Raw genomic sequence first — 18,162 nt, 5'->3', positions numbered from 1 at the left:
TGAAAATTCTCAGTTCACATACTGTCAAAGCCTAACTTGGAGAATTTTGAGAATAACCTTGCTAGCATGTGAAATGAGTGCAATTCTGTGGTAGTTTGAACATTCTTTGGCATTGCCTTTCTTTGGGATTGGAATGGAAACAGATATTTTCCAGCCCTATGGCCAAATTTTCCAAATTTGCCGGCATATTGAGTGCAGCACTTTCACAGCATCATCTTTTAGGATTTGAAATAGCTCAGCTGGAATCCCATCACCTCTACTAGCTTTGTTCGAAGGAATGCTTCCTAAGGCCCACTTTACTTCACACTCCAGGATGTCTGGCTCTAGGTGAGTGATCACACCATCATGGTTATCTGGGTTACAAAGCCCTTTTTAGTACAGTTCTTCTGTGTATTATTGTGCTGTTAGCTGTGCTGTTAGTAGATTGTGCTGTCAGCCATGGCCTTTTCATAAGTGATCTTTATTATGTTCAGGTAACTTCCTTCTGTTCCTAGTTTGTTGAGTGTTTTTGTCATGAACATGTATGGACTTTTTCAAATGGTTTTTTCTCCATCAATTAAAAAAAATCATGTGGTTTTTGTCCTTCATTGTAGTAATATAGTGTATTACCTTGGTTGATTTTCCTATGTTAAACCATTCAACTATTCCAGAAATAAATCCACTTAGTCATGATATATAATCTTTTTATTGTGCTATTGAACTCAGTGCATTTGTATGTTGCTGCAATTTTTGTATCAATGTTCATCAGGAATATTAGCATAGTCTTCTTTTAGTGTCTTTATATGGCTTTGATAACAGGGCAATGCTGTTTGCATAGAGCTGGATGTGTTCCATCTTCTTCAGATTTCAGGAGAATTAGTGTTAATTTTTATTTAAATGTTAAGTAGACTTTTCCAGAGAACTGATCTTTTCTTTGCTATGAGATTTAAAAATACTATTCAAATCTTAAATAGAATTTAGTTGAATTGTTCAGATTTTCTGTTTCTTCCTGTGTCAGTCTTAGTACATTTCTAGAGCTATATCCATTTATTCTAGGTTATCCAACTTGTTGCTATTCAATTATTCATAATATTCTCTTCTTTAACTTATCTCCCATATCCTCATCAATTATTTTAAATTTTTTGTCAGGTAGCTCATAGATCTGATTCTTCTAGAATCAGCTCCTGGAGTTTTTCTTTTATTCCTTTATTTCTTATGTTTTGTCATGTTTGTCATGTTTCTCTGTTGTATATGTGTGTGTATCATCTGTAATTATCTTTCTATCTATAATAGTGACAGTAAATTTCTAAATTCTAAGAAGCTGTGTTTAGAAAGTGTTACAGAGGAGATTCGATGATCAATGAATTCAATAACATAACTAAAAAAGTCTCCAAATGTAAGTTCTCTTGAGGAATTTATTTTATATGTATATAATGGTAATTGAATAATAAGGGTCTTTTTTTAAAATAAGGGTCTTTTAAATTATATAATTGTGAAGATGGTTGAACAAAAAGATCCATCAATATGCTTCACACTATATATGGGCAAATGAAGACTCTCCTTTGGTTTATATTTCTGGCCAGTTTATACTTTTGAAGCTCACATAATTTTGCACGATTCTGGTTAAGAGAATACTCTTTCCTCATCAATTGTTTTTAACATGGCCACTGTGGACTCCTTGTGGTCATAGTCAAGCTGCATAACTTGAAATTAAACATCAGTGCACAGCATTCTTTTAAGCTAAGAATAGTCTGGATGTTTGGCTCTTTGCTTTCTCGGTTGTAATACTCAGTGGCCTTTTCTGCATTTACAACTCCATTTTCCACATTTCACATTTTCTGAGGGGAGGACAAATATTTAAAGAAGATTTTAGAGGTTTTGAAAGGTGTCTTGCAGGGTTTTGTTTTGGTTTGGTTTGGTTTTTGCATTAGTGTTTATGTTTTACAACCTTGTATTAAATATTGTTTATCCTAATTCCTAACTTTTTTGGAGCCAAATCAGAGTGTTTCATTTCCCTCACTCTGGTCCCAGCACAGAAGAAGGTATTCAAAAAGGATGGCTATGAAGACAAGCAAACCTTCCTAGAATTTTGTCAAACAGGCCAATTAATTAAAGAAAGTAGATATTGGGTTGACCAAAAAGTTCGTTTGCATTTTAACTCAAATGAACTTTTTGGCCAACCCAGTATTGTGTGTCTAAGTATGCTTGACACCCAGTCAGTGGGTTTTCTCACTAATTAATAGAAAACCCACCGCTAGATGTGTGGGTTGGTGATAGCATAGGAAGACAACAAAGCTTTTCACGAATGGGCACTTCCTTTAGCTGATCTTGCCTCATAGAACTGAGAGTTTTTTTCTTTTATACAACATTAGTGCCACATTCTGCCCTCTGCAATGGACAATCAGTCGATGTATGATAATTCAAACTTACCCAGGGATTCTGCCCTTGAAAGGTCATCACCGTCTTCTCTTTGTCAGAGTAAGTGACTTCAATTTTCCTTCTGGCATTGGTATATCTTCCAATAGTCAGATTTTTCTCTTAAATTTGTGGTTTTAAATCATGACTTTGAAGACGAGCAGCAGTCATATGCTAATGTTAAATAGATATAGGATGTCCTGTCTGTAGGTAATCACAGATATGGGGGAAAACCCACACCTTGTAGGTTTGTTTTTTATCAAGATAATTTTGTGAAAAGTGAACATCGCTCTTATCACTGAACCTTGGCAAAAAGATTCGTGAGAAAAATTTTACATGTATGAACATATGAACAAAGAAGTATCTTTCTTTGTCTTTTTGGTTCTTTTGCTTCACCATGCATGATGCATGATCTTTGTTCCCAGACCAGGGTTCAAATCGATGCTCCCTGCAGAGGAAGCTTGGAGGCTTAACCACTGGACCACCAGAGAGTCTCCTTCTTGTTTTTCAGTTTGTTCTTTTTTTTAACAAAGGAGTATGTTTAGAGATACTTTACTACTTTGCTGTAATAGTAACCTACTTTATTCCAAATTCTTTTATAAGTTACTGTAAGTTCCAAAGCATTTGCATCCATGATGTTCCCTTCAAAGCACTGGAGTGTAGGCTTAATGATTGACATCCTTCATCTACAAAGGGAAGGGAAAAAAATGTCCTGAGAAAAATGATATTCAAGATCAAAAACTTGAATATAATCACAATCTGATGATTTTTAAATTAAAATGTATACCAGCTTAGAAGGAGGTAAGCCACAGGACATGAGAGAATATCACTGATGAAACTATTTGACATTTGTTGAAGTTGGCGATTTTTTGTGTGTCAAGAGGATCTAGTATTCTGAGTGAAGGAGATAGGGATTCTAACATGAGGTGATGGATTCCATTAGCTGGGGATGGATGAAAAGAAATTAGAAACTAAGTAGAAAAATGTATAAAATTATCATAATATAGTACTGCCTTCTGATACCAAACCAAATTTATTAATATTGCCATTTTTATCCCACCTGATATTCATTTCATTGTGTACTTAGCACACAGGTTGTATCCTTTTAGGATCATCTGGTATAATTTGAAACTATTAAATTACCAACATTCTAAATTGGAGATTGAAAAGTCTTAGGGTTGCAAAAGAGTTTAATGATGCTTTCACATGGGGTAATGGAAATTTGGGGCATTTTGATAACTACAGTGAAGAGTTTGGTCAAGCTATGGGTATTTTTTGATGTGAAAGAGCAAGGCTTTCTGTTCCCTATTCAAATCCAGCAGAAGTGGAAGAAAGGAGGATGGTGTTGAAAGGTCATTTTAAAGAATGAGTGTACAGAAAGATGGCAAGATTTTTCTCAAAACCTACTATCTATGATCCCAAATCAATGGGGCCAGAAAATGTGTCTATTCTGATTGCAATCATTATTCCACAAAATATCACTCTAAATGTAAATTTGAAAAACAAAATAGAATAAAGTCAGAACAAAATGTGTGATTACAAAACACTTGACTGAAAAAATGTATAACCTAAAAGTTGAGAATTATGTATTTGGTGACTTTATAAAGGACCATAGCCAAGAAGGTAGCCTCTTAGATAACTCTAAGGAACTTTTCCAAGAGGTGACAGAGGAACCAGGATTTATAGGAGTTTTTGCTTAAAACAAAACAAACAAACAAACAAAAAACAAAAAGAATGTCAAGAGATGACTGCTAATCATAAAAACAGATGTCTCAAGTTAATGATTTTAGTGCTTTTCTACATGTGGGAAGACACAAGAGTCTGGGCTTATTGAAATCAATCATTCACATGTATTTTAAATACCTAGGCTTTTATCCTGTTTTTCCTCTATCCTGAATTCCCCTCAGGCTTCGCCATTGGGGCAGCTGCCCTGGTTGATGGCTTTATGGTCTCAACATCTCTTGTTTATTGAAATGGCAGGTGACATGCTTTCTCCACACATTGACCTGGTATTACAATTATTGTGAAACCACCCCTGAGCTCTTTGGCTGAACTGTTCAGGCTGTGGGAACTGTAGAGTAGTGATTATATTAAAGACATTCAGGAAAACCAGACAGAGATGTGAGTTGTGACTTATTTCATTTATGATTTCTTATAAAAGTAGATAAATGCTGGCAAAATGCCTCTAGAGTTTATCTTTTCATTCAAAAATAAGCACCTGAGCCAGGCACGCCCTGGTGCTGGGGTGACAGTAAGTGAACAAATAGTGAAAAAATGTTTCTTATTCTTGTGTTTATATTATACTACTAGGAAGACATACATATAAATGAATAAGTATATTATGTATTAGATGATACTAAGTGCAAAAGAGAAAACTTTATATGTATATATCATTTCCACCCCTTTGGTCTCTTGTTTAATTTATTTATTTTAGGGGCACTGGGGCTTTGTTGCTGCATGCAACCTTTCTTTGGTTGTGGTGAGGGGGGCTACTCTTCCCTTGCAATGCATGGGCTTCTCATTGTGGTGGCTTCTCTTGTTGTGGAACATGGACTTAGTTGTGCTGTGGCATGTGAAATCTTCCTGGACCAGAGATCCAACCTCCGTGCCCTGCATTGGCAGGCAGATTCTTAACCACTGGACCACCAGGGAAGTCTTCAGAATCCTACTTTAAGGTGATTGGTAAATATTTTTTCCTGCCCCTAGCCCTCATCCTAAATATAACTCTTTCTCATGTAATCCAAACAACCTTTGCATTTTGTACCAAATGAACTCAACTGAGTTAACCTGGTATATTTTCTTAATGTCTCAGATGTTTGTCAGGGTCCAGGTTGGCATAGATTTGATCTGAAACTTGGTTGTGCTGGGATTATTCTTCTTGCCTTGACTGTGATTGGGTTGAGAATTTCAGGTAAGTGATACAAGATCATTTATTTTTATTTTTCTACTTATTCTACTTGTACCATCAATATGGCCACCCCAAACTTAGTGGAAGACCAATGAAATAAAAAGAGTCACAAAACAGTGCTCTAATAGTGCTCAGCCCATATTCATTCTTCAAGCTTTGGCCTCTGGTATTTCTCTTCCTAATTGTTCTCAGAGTCATTGCAAGGGATTTCACATGTGCTCCAAGAATTTTTTTTAATTGTAATTATGATAAAAGGGTGACAATAACAATGAAAATTTCCCATTATTTGCAGTTTTTTAAATTTTAAAATATATTTTATGTAATGCACCAAAATATTTCAACACATAGTAATACAAAAATTATTGATGAGCTATTTTACATTCTTTTTACAGATTGTTTTAGATCTTTGAAATCTAGTGTGTTTGTTTTATATCTACAGTACTTTTCAACTTAGCCACTAAGTATTCCTCAGAAATGCTTGATTTGTATTTAGCTTTTGTAAAGCTTACAGTTTTAAAGTCTTTATTGAACTTTTTACAATATTGCTTCAGTTGCGCTTATGTTCTGGGTTTTTGTTTGTTTTTGTTTTTTGTTTTTGGCCAAGACGCATGTGGGATCTCAGCTTTCCAACCAGGGATCACACCTGCTCCCCGTGCACTGGAAGGCAAAGTCTTAACACTGGATGGCTTAGGAAGTTGCTATCGTTTCTTAAGGGCCTACTAAATTTCAGATTGTCCTGGGCAATCTCTCACGTAGGATAGGCACAATTATACTCATTCTGAAGATGGAGCATGCAGACAAGAATGTAAGCAATTTAAAAGTTTAAGTAACACCGGGTTACTTAAAGCAAATAAAGAATGTGAAAGTGAAAAGTCGCTCAGTCCTGTCTGACTCTTTGCAACCCCATGGACTATATAGTCCATGGAATTCTCCAGGTCAGAATACTGGAATGGGTAGCCTTTCCCTTCTCCAGGGGCTCTTGGATTCTTTGCCAGCTAAGCCACAGGGAAGATCAATAATACTGCAGTAGGTAGACTATCCCTTCTCCAGTGGATCTTCGCAACCCAGGAATCCAACCGGGGTCCCCTGCATTACAAGCTGATAAGCAAACAAAGAAAGTTTAAGTAGATAGGTAAAGTCTTATTTATAGTAGAAGCAAGTACTTTAATGTTTCTGTGGCTTTACTTGTTATGTGTTTGTTTACATTGTCTTCTAAATAGACTCTCTGTTACTACATTGCTATTGCTTTTATCTTCTGTTCATTTCAAGCTTGTTGAAATCATTTCCAGAAGTGAAAAATATAGCATATCCATTTCACTGCAGCTTTTAACATTAAGGTTTTGAATACTTTCTCTTTATTTACCAGTGATATCCTTAACACGCAACTCATCAAAAGAAAAAAAGCAGTGTGGATTCCCAAGAAAACAGGAAGGAAACAACAGGTATATTTTGTGCCTTGAATTTCCTAAGAATAATGGCTAAAATTTGATAGATATCATTGCATTATCTAGTTAAGGCTAGTAATAACCAATGCATTAAGATAGTATTAGCACTGTGATTTTACCTTTGACAAACTGAGGCATGGAAAGATTAAGCCACACATTCAGAGTCATACAAGTCCTAAGAGGTGACACTGAGACTTTGGTGGTCTATATTCAGAGCCTATTATCTTCACCAGATAATACTGTCTTAATGAATAATCCTGCCAGGATAGTCAATAATTAATTAACAGTCAAAAACCAAGCCATAGTCAAATATTCATTTACATGGGTTATTTGGTGATTTGAATCAATATGTCAAGCAGTTAACTTTGGTCTGAAGTTAATTAATGAAACACAAATCTGAAATAAATTCTTTACATTTATTGTATTAATCATTAAGACTTTGATCTTGTTCTTATACTTTCCAAGTAGTGTGTTTTAATACACTCTTGAGGAGTGACTGCAGCAGAAAGTGAACATTTATTATATACATTGTACAGAACAGAAATTTTAAGAAACTTGGGAAATCATTCTAGAAAATGCTATCCAATAGATCCTGTTAATAACCCACCCCCAAGAAGAAGAAATGCAAAAAAAACAATGGACTGATTCCAATTTGGGAAAGGAGTACATCGAGGCTGTATATTGTCACTCTGCTTATTTAACTTATGTGCAGATTATATCATATGAAATGCTGAGCTAAATGAAGCACAAGCTAGAATCAAGATTACCAGAAGAGATATCAATAACCTTAGATATGCAGATGATACCACACTTCCGGCAAAAAGTGAAGAAACTAAAGCATTTCTTGATGAAAGTGAAAGAGGAGAGTGAAAAAGTTGGCTTAAAACTCAACATTCATAAAATGAAGATCATGGTATCTGGTCCCATCACTTCATGGTAAATAGATGGGGAAACAATGGGAACGGTGACAGACTTTATTTTCTAGGGCTCCCAAATCACTGCAGATGGTGACTGCAGCCATGAAATTAAAAGATGCTTGCTCCTTGGAAGAAAAACTGTGACCAACCTAGACAGCATATTAAAAAGGAGAAACATTACTTTGCTGACAGAGGTCTGTCTAGTCAAAGCTATGGTTTTTCCAGTAGTCATGTATGGATGTGAGATTCTGACCATAACAATAGCTGAGTGCTGAAGAATTGATCTTTTCAAACTGTGGTGTTGGAGAAGACTCCTGAGAATCTCTTGGACTGCAAGGAGATCAAAGCAGTCAATCCTAAAGTAAATCAGTCCTCAAGATTCACTGGAAGGACTGATGCTGAAGGTGAAGCTCCAATACTTTGGCCACCTGATGCAAAGAGCTGACTCACTAGAAAAGACCCTGATGCTGGGAAAGATTGAAGGCAGAAGGAGAAGGGGATAACAGAGGTTGAGATGGTTGGATGGCATCATCAACTTGATGGATGTGCGTTTGAGCTAGCTCTGGAAGTTGATGATGGACAAGGAAACCTGGCATGCTGCAATCCACGGATTCACAGAGTCAGACGTGACTGAGTAACTGAGTTGAACTGAACAGGCAAATATATAATTTAGCATTAGAAAATTTTTTATGATTTTTCTCCATGGTATTTGCCATTAACTTATGAATTATTATTTGCTTTCAAGTATATTGTTTCAAGTGTATTTTTTAGATGATTTTGATATTGTTGTCCATGGAGTAGAAAGAGCACTGGTGAGGAATTTAAGGAATCGTAGAGAGAGTTTTGTCTCTATCACCATCTGCTTGTGCGGACTTGAACAAGTCAATCTGTCTGTTAGTGTTTTAACTTGTCACTATTTTTCAAATCTTAGTAGCAGAATTAACAATGGTCTCAGAACATTCACAGTTATATTAAATTCTAAATTCATAATTGTCCTCCCAAGGATGATCAAAGTCTTTCCTGAATTTATAACGGCTAGTGCATGCGTGGTTAGTGTTAGGGGGTGGGGACAGGTTAGAAACATAACATTTATTTCTTCTTCCTCTTTCTTACTTTATTGTTCCCTTCTTTCTTACTTTAGAGAGATCAGTTCTGTTAACATGCCCAATGCACTGGCAACAAATCTGAGATAAATGCTTGTATTTTCATGAAACTTCCAAACCTTGGAGTGATGGTCTAGCTGACCGTTCCACAAGAGAATCCAGTCTACTGCTTATTCAAGATCAGGAAGAATTGGTAAATAATTAAGTAAAATACTTCAATACAACTTAGCATTGACTTCTAGCCATATCAAGATCTTTGTGCTTTAGCCTTAAGGGTTCTATGCAGATGAAAATATCAACCTTGACTTCAAAAAGCTCACAATCTGAGAGACTAAATGGACATGTAAACAAAATAAGTATACTTTAATGAATACAACAATATAAATGTAAACATTTGTATATACTAATATATAAATGAACAAATAGAAGTATCACAAATAAGGATTAATTAACTCCAACAGGGAGTCAGGAAAGGCCTCATATCATAGAGGTGATACTTGAACTGAGTTTCAGATGATGAGCATAAGAATGCAAACCAGCAACAGATAAACAGATTCAATATTCAGTCATTTCTTCTGCTTCATTTACAGAGACTCATACAAAACCTGATAAACGAAGAAGGAATTCTGTTTTGGATTAGATTAAATTTTATATTGTCAGAGAAGAGCTGGAAGTGGATAAATGGATCCTTTTTAAACTCTAATATGTGAGTACTATATAAGCTAATTTGAATATTCAATTTACATCACTTACATGGCAAGACAGTAACATTGTTATTGAAGACTGAGATTTATAGTTAATAGCCTGAGAAGAAGAATGATTCTTAAGTTGGTTAAAAAGTTCTATGTATGAAAACACACCAACCCTTTGTCACAACATATATTTTATCTGCAATGGGGTTTTAGGAGACAAGGAATAGACCAATTCCTTTGGGAGGGACACACACAAAAAAGTTTTTAAAAGAATAAAATTTTAAAATAAAGAAATTTCTAGCTAGAAGCTATTGATGCAAAGAATTGTTAAATAGAGTTTTTCAACCTGTGGAACCACATACCTTAGTGGGCTACGCTGGAACAATAAATACGAGAAGAAAAATATAGCACATGTCAGAGTATGTGGAATCCAGATATTTGGGAACTAGCCAAATTGTGATAAATATTGTAGCCTATTTTAACCAATAGTGTAAAAAAAGAATTGTTTGAGGAGATGTAATAAACCTGCATAAGCCACAACAGAGTTATTTGCCATTTCTTTTTCTTATGTTTTATTTATTTATTTTTATTTATTTATTTATTTTTTTTTTTCTGTGCTGGGTCTTCATTGCTGCTCAGACTTTTCTTTAGTTGCTCAGAGTGGGGGCTACTCTGTAGCTGTGCTGTGCAGGCTTCTCACTGTGGTAATTTCTCTTGTTGCAGAGCACAGCTTCTAGGGCACTCGGGCTTCACTAGTTGCAGAGTATGAGCTCTAGAGCACAGACACGATAATTGTGTTGCACAGGATTCGTTGCTCCACAGCATGTAGGATCTTCCCAGAGTAGGGATCGAACCTGTGTCTCCTGCATTGGCAGGTGGCTTCTTCACTGAGTCATCAGGGAAGCCCTTGCCATTTCTTTCTGGTTGTCTCACGATAGGCTCTTGTTGCAAGATGGTCAGGATAACTGTTAGTGTTTTAGGGGGACTGATGTTACAAATTAAATTACAAATCTTTAATGGACTTCATCTTTTTTGTACATCAAAGGGCAGGACACTATTTTTCCCTAGAAAGTGAAAGTGTGCAGGCATCCAACCAAGTTTCTGAAAAGAATTTTTGTTGAGTTTTTCAGAACAGATGACATTGTGTTATGCTTTTTGAGTCTGTAAAACATTTATTGACATTTGTATAAATTACAGTTGACATGGATTCTTTTTATCATTCAGAAAACCAAGACATTAAAGTTTAAGACCCAGGAGCATATTCAAGTTTATCTAAAATATAATAATAATTTATTGTGTGGAAAGTTAGCAAACATTGAGATAGATTGGTTTAATTACCAAATTTTGATTTGTTTGACTCATTCTAAAATACAGTATTTTTTTTAAGTGCAGTACTTTAAAATGAATATTATTTTAAAATAAAGTGTTCTGGACTAGAATAAACATATTAAAAGGCAAACGTATTTTGTTAACTAAAATCTATTCTGAATTTTTATTTGTTTTACAGGGATTATTATCTATACTTAATTCACATCTAAATGCAACTCTGATATTAGCTTATTTTTTTTTGTCATTAGAAAAGGTTAATTTTGGTTACATGTGTGTATGTTTCTTACTGGGGCATTATGTTTATTTTATTAAGGTTTATTATAAAATTGGAAAACTCTGAGGTGTTTATGAGAAGAAATATAGGCATAGTTGATAGATTAAATGTGACTGAACATTCTATTTTATTCTGAAGATTAAAGTAATGGTTTTATTAAGACTGTGATCAAGTAAATCTGGAAGGTATCATATGATAGTAGAAAGAGTATCAGTTAGACACTGCTTTTATTTAGTTGTCTAACCTAGACAGCATATTATAAAGTAGAGACATTACTTTACCAGCAAAGGTCCATCTAGTCAAAGCTATGGTCTTTCCAGTAGTCATGTATGGATGTGAGAGTTGGACTATATAGAAAGCTGAGCGCTAAAGAATTGATGCTTTTGCACTGTGGTGTTGGAGAAGACTCTTGAGAGTCCCTTGGACTGCAAGGAGATCCAACCAGTCCACCCTGAAGGAAATCAGTCCTAAATATTCACTGGAAGGACTGATGTGCTGGGAGCCAACTCACGAGATCCCACCTATGACAAGGTCATGAGGAAAAAACCTGACCAGCAAGGTGGATCAGGTTTTCAGGGATTCCGAAAAGCTGCCCCTGGTGCTCACCTTCAAGATGATATCTGTCTTTCTGATGCTTGCTTCAGTAGACTACTCCCTAATTTCTGTGACAAAGGCAGAAGGCCTTTCCCGATCTCTTTCCAAATAAGAATCAATTTAGAACTTTAATCAATAGTTTTCCAGGTGGTGGTATTTTATGAGATTATCCAGGGTGAAAGGAGAGTTTTAATTTAAACTCCTTTGCTGGTATTTTAGTTTGTTTGGCAAATGCGTCCATGCCCTTGGTACTAATATGCATGACTGCTTATAATACCCTAATCATAAAACAGCATAAAGAACCTAATCATATAAAGGTCCTAATAGACACAGAGCCCTTCGGGGAGTGAAGGAGCCCTACTAGAATATATAAGAAAAATTATTATAAAGGTGGTTATTGGGTTAACGTGTGTGTTTTTGCTCTTAATGTGCTAAGGTTGTGTTATGGAAACCATTGTTAATATAGTTAAAGATCTAGAAAAATAAGAGCTTAGCCCTAATTAATTAGATGATTGTTAGTTGTCAGCTAGAAGTGCTAGGCAGAGGCTGCGTCACTGAAGCCACAGAGTCTGTGTGGGGTAAACTTCTTAGATAAATTCAACTGACAACTTCTGCAGAATTAATTTTTGTGTTAACAAGGTTATACTTCTACTATGTTGTGACATGCTGTACTGTTGCCCTATGAGACTAACTTTTCTGTTAAGATCACCACAGAAACAGAAAATAGGTTTACATTCACCTGACTTGCATAAAATGTTAATAGGCCCCCAGGCCAGAAGATAATGTACAAGACCCTCATAAACAAAGAAGTATGCAGAAAACACCTGGTTTCGTGAAGGACAAGCTGATGTAATGTTAAACTATCTTCCCCTTAGAAATGTACTAACTTAGGGTAAAAAGCTATGGTAAAAAATAAAGCATTGCCAGACTCTGCTGCACACCCCCAGTCTGGTCTCTCTCTTTCTCTCTCTCTTTCTGTCTCTCTTTCTTTCTCTCTTTCACCGACCCCGCTCATCCTGAGGTACCCCTGGATCCTGCCAAGGCTGGACACCAGCACTGATGCTGAAGCTGAAACTCCAATACTTTGGTCACCTGATGGGAAGAACTGACTCATTTGAAAGACCCTGATGCTGGGAAAGATAGAAGGCAGGAGGAGAAAGGGATGACAGAGGATGACATGGTTGGATGTCATCACTGACTCAGTGGACACGAGTTTGAGTAAACTGCGGGAATTGTTGAAGGACAGGGAGGCCTGGCATGCTGCAGTCCATGGGATCACAAAGAGTCATACATGACTGAGCAACTGAACTGAGATGAAATGAACCCTGTTTTTTAAGTAAAGAAAAACATAAAGAGTGATAATTTTTTTCACAGGATTGTTTTGGGGATTAAAGAAGATAACACTAAAGAACTAGGCAGAGATCTGGTCAAAGCAAGCCTGACAAGTCACTGAGGGCCTTTTGGAAATGGGCTTGGTCAGTTGAGCATTAAAAAAGTTATCTTGCAAGTTGAAGAAGGGAACCAGAAGGGTGAAAGTGATAAAATGCAGGAGACTTTTGCTATTACTCGCTTGAAAGAAATACTGATGTGACTAGAGTGTCAGGCACTAGGAGGGAATCAGGTTGACTTCTCAGGGCCAAGGGGCTTTATGAAGAAATGGAACAAAGGAACAAAGAAAATCTGTGATGGAGCCCTGCCCACTGTACCACTTCACTTTCATTTTAGCACAAGCAAGTGAACATCTTGCACATACCCACTCCTGGCACGCCAGTTCTGCGTTGCCATCCCATTCTTTGACTGCTACTCACACCCCACCTGCAATAAGCCACAAGACTCCTGCGTCTTTGGAACTAATAGAACATTTATCACAGTAGACACTCTTGAACTGTTTGGAATGGGAAAAAAAAAAAAGGAGCTTTCTACTACATACAACATGATCTGAGCTTCATTTTTGGCCACATTCAAATTCTGAGACCCTGTGTATCTATCTATGTACTTACTACATTTCCTGAGCACATACTCTGTTTAAACCTGATCACACTTTTATAGGTATCATCTCAATGCCTCCCCAAATACTAGGTGGTTATATCTTAAATATTTATGAAAATCAAAGTTCAGAGAAAGCAAGAAATTTTTCATGTAACATGTTAATAGGAGATTCAGTTTCCAACTTTCAAAGCTTCTTTTTTGTGTATATCATGATGACATTTCTATTTAGAATGCTTCTCTTCCAGTGAAGATAGCTTGCAAGTTCCAAACGTTTATATGAGCTTTCCATTAAAAGCTTATATTTGTGACTGACTGTGTAGTTATTATTGTTCAGTTGCTAAGCAATGTCCAACTCTTTGTGACCTTAGGGACTGCAGCTCACCAGGTTCCTCTGCTCTACAGTATCTCTCAGTTTGCTCAAATTCATGTCCATTTGAGTCAGTGATGCTATCTAGCCATCTCATCCTCTGCATCCCCCTTCTCCTTTGGCCTCAGTCTCTTCCAGCTTCACGGTCTTTTCCAATGACTTGGCTTTTCCCATCACATGGCCAAAGTATTACAGCTTCAGCTTCAGTGTCAGTCCTTCCAAGGAATATCCAGGATTGGTTTCCTTTAGGATTGACTGGTTTGACTTCTGTGCAGTGCAAGGGACTCTCAGGAATCTTCTCCAGCACCACGACTTGAAAGCATCAATTCTTCGGCACTTACTCTCTTTATGGTGCAACTTTCACATCAATACATGAGAAATCATAGCTTTGATTATACTGACATTTGCCAACAAAATCATGTCTTTGCTTTTGAATATGCTGTCTAGGGTTGTCATAGCTTTCCTTCCAAGGAGAAAGTGAAAAAAAGTGAAAGTGTTAGTCCCTCAGTCCTGTCTGACTCTTTCCCACCCTATGGAGTGTATCCCACCAGGTTCCTCTGTCCACAAAATGGAATTCTCCAGACAAGACTACTGGAGTGGGTAGCCATTCCCAGGAGCAAGTATCTTTTAATTTCAGGGCTTTAGTCATTCTCTGCGAAGATTTTGGAGCCCAAGAAAACAAAGTCTGTCACTGCTTGCATTTTTTCCCCTGCTACTTGCCATGAAGTGATGGAACTGGATGCTAAAATCTTAACTTTCAAATGTTGAGTTTCAAGCCAACTTTTTCACTCTCCTCTTTCACCCACTTTCAGAGGCTTTTTAGTTCCTCTTCACTTTTTGCCATAGACTGTTTACTTACCCAGTGCTTAATGACTGAGCATCTTGTTGCTTCCTGGAAGTTACAGAAAATACTGACTGGATGAGAAGAATTACGTGAGAAAATCACAAACACCAAAGAGAGTCTTTTCTTTTTCTTTACAGATTACACGTTTTTGGTGATGCTAAAGAAGACAGCTGCGTTTGCATATCAAGCATGCAATTTAATTCTGCTACCTGTGCTGCAGGAAATAGATGGATTTGCCAAAAAGAACTAAAACCTGTCAGAAATAAAGTCATATATTCTTTCAGTTGACTAGACATCTCCCTCCATCTCTTTAATTTCCATTTCAGATCTCTGTCATTTTAACTGTATATATTGTCATAGTGGCTCCATGCACATTTTGTGGTACAAAGTGAGCACACACTGAGAATTCTAATTTTTGTGAATTTTACAAAAGTTCATGTCTAACCTCCTCATTCCATAACTGAGAAAACATATACCTAAAGAAAAGATGTCTCAGGGCATGTGCCCAGGAGTTGGATCGCTGGATCATATGGTAGTTCTATTTTTTAGTTTTTTTATGGAACTGCCATACCGTTCTCCATAGTGGTTGTATCAATTTACATTCCCACTGACAGTGCAGGAGGGTTCCCTTTCCTCCACCCGTTCTCCAGCATTTCTTGTTTGTAGATTTTTTCATGATGGTCATTCTGACTGGTGTGTTAGCTTTGACATAAATACATGACCATGTGTAAAATGGATAGCTAGTGAGAAGCTGCTATATAGCACAGGGAACTGAGCTTGGTGCTCTGTGATGACCTAGAGGAGTCTGATGGGTAGGGGGGCAGGTGGGAGGCTCAGGAGTGAGGAGATTTATGTATACTTATAGTTGATTCACTTCATTGTACAGCAGAAGCTAACACAACATTGTAAAATAGCTATACTCTAACGAAAAGTCTCATTTTAAAAGACAGTGATGCGCCATGGATAAAAGCCCAGACCAGCTAAGGGGAATGGTTTCTAATCCTTCTCCTTTCATCCATCCCCCTCTGTGCCTTAACTCATCTCCAAAAAAGTTTTAGTCAATATTTCTAAAGTTTTCTGCTTCTTCCACAGCCTCTATTTTCTGTTTTATGTTTTATGGCAGAGCATGGATTAAAATCCATTCTCTTGACTCTTATATCAGAACTCCATTACTAAAGGAATTTGAAGAAGGGGACATAATTCTTCCCCATCATTGTAAAGTTCTTCCCATTTTAATTGTATCCTTGGTTCTTTAAAAATTAAGTTTTATTGGAGTATAATTGCCTTATAGTATTGCATTAGTTTCTACTGTACAGCAAAACGAACCAGCCTTACGTGTACATTTATCCGCTCCCTCTAGGACTTCCCTCCCGCAGCGCATTAACTAGAGTTCCATGTGCTGTGCACTCTGCACCAGGCACCAGTTTCTTTTTGGCACCAGATACCAATTTTTCCACCAACCAGGAAAGGGGGTATGGTTTCAGGAAGATTCAAGTGCATTACATTCATTGTACATTTTTTAATTTACGTATATTATCATTATATCAGCTCCACCTCAGATCATCAGCCATTAGATATGGGAAACTGGAGACCCGTCCTATAGAGTATGTTCTCATTAGTTATCTATTTTATATATGTGCATAGTATCAATAGTGTATATATGTCCATCAAATCCCCCTATTCCTCCCACCACCCCCTTTCTCCTTTGAGATCCATACGTTTGTTCTCTATGTCTGTGTCTCTATTTCTGTTTTGCAAATAGGATTATCTATACCATTTTTCTAGATTCCACATATATGCATTAATACGAAATTTATTTTTCTCTTTCTTCCTTACTTCACTCTGTATGACAGACTCTGGATCCATCCACGTCTCTACAAATGACCCAATTTCATTCCTTTTTATGTCTGACAAGTCAGTGCCAGCCTGAATCATATAAATTAAAATAATACTATAATGACCAAAATAAAATTTTAGTTTCTGTTTTCCATGCTTGTTGATTTACAATACTTATTCATATAAAATTTTGAACACATCAAATATTCAGGGGATAATTCATTTTGTGCCAATTACTTAGGAAACACCAATAAATTTTTAGAAAAACATTCTAGACAAGATTATCTTTACAAAGTAATATATGATAAAAGTGAGATTTTTGAAATGTTTGTTCCTTCAAGGGAAAAGACCTATAAAGAACAGATACTTTAGAAAAAATGTTCCCACAATTGACAATATACATTCCTATCTCCTTGGAATGATGTTAAAAGCAACATTCTAAAGCAGATCAGGATAAAGCTAAGTGCATTCAGTTAGTTCAAAATTCATTCTGATTATAGCACTTTCTTTCCCCTGTATTTGTGTGATCTGAAATGAAGCACCCTTAAAGCACACATCCATAAGAACCTTTTACAATGAAACTAAGCCCAAGAAGTTAGGTTCTTGAACTGCTATTTGCTACTGCACTATTAGATAATCACATGAATTCATTCTTGAATATGACAAGGCTGAGGTCATCTCTGAAACTCAAACTATAGAGATGTAATTCCAGGAAGAAGACAAGTCTAACCATATTCTAGACAGATTAAAAAAAATATCAGATCTAAGAGAACATTTTTTGGTTGCAGTATTTGAGTCAATGTTTATGTAGCTCAGCTGGTAAAGTATCTGCCTGCAATGTGGGAGACCTGGATTCGATCCCTCGGTTGGGAAGACCCTCTGGAGAAGAGAAAGGTTACCCACTCCAGTATTCTGGCCTGGAGAATTCCAATGACTCTATAGCCCATGGACTCGCAGAGTCAGGCACAACTGAGTGACTTTCACTTTTTATTGACAATATACTCACTGCAAAGCCAAGTCATGTCAACCTATTATGTCACTCAGGATCGGCCATCTACACTTCCTCTGTGAAGCCCATGCTTCAGATGCTGGCTCCTGACTACTCTTCAAACACATCCTGATGTTTTAGGATTTCATGGTTGTGCCATACATGTGACAGGCTCCCTTCATATAATCCTTTTATTCTTTGCCTAGAAAAAGCCTAGGAACTGTAGAAAGCTTGAATCAAATGTTCATTTCTTTCTGAACTTTTCCTCAAATCTCTCTGACTCTTTTTATTTCCACTTTTCTAAAACAGGATTTAGTTTCTTCTTTGCAATATTATAATTAGTCCTTTTTTATAATTGTAAGACTGACTCTGCTTCTCTCCTGGCTAGAGCTGGACAAGTATCACAATAAAACAATGAAGGGAAGAGAAGTCTCTGATTCAGTTAAAAGAGTAAGGGCAAAAAACTGAAAATAGAACTGCCA

General features: G+C 36.6%; 1 pseudogene; it reads left to right on the top strand.

Annotated features, from left to right (window-relative positions):
* The first annotated feature begins 2,372 nt into the window (after positions 1-2,372).
* Positions 2,373-15,144, top strand: LOC133043262 (killer cell lectin-like receptor subfamily B member 1; annotated as a pseudogene).
* Positions 15,145-18,162: the final 3,018 nt, after the last annotated feature.

This window comes from Dama dama, chromosome 22 (assembly GCF_033118175.1).
Source record: "Dama dama isolate Ldn47 chromosome 22, ASM3311817v1, whole genome shotgun sequence".
In the NCBI taxonomy this organism is placed as follows: domain Eukaryota; kingdom Metazoa; phylum Chordata; class Mammalia; order Artiodactyla; family Cervidae; genus Dama; species Dama dama.
The sequence above is the reverse complement of the archived record's forward strand: the minus strand, read 5'-3'. Positions and strand labels throughout refer to the sequence as shown.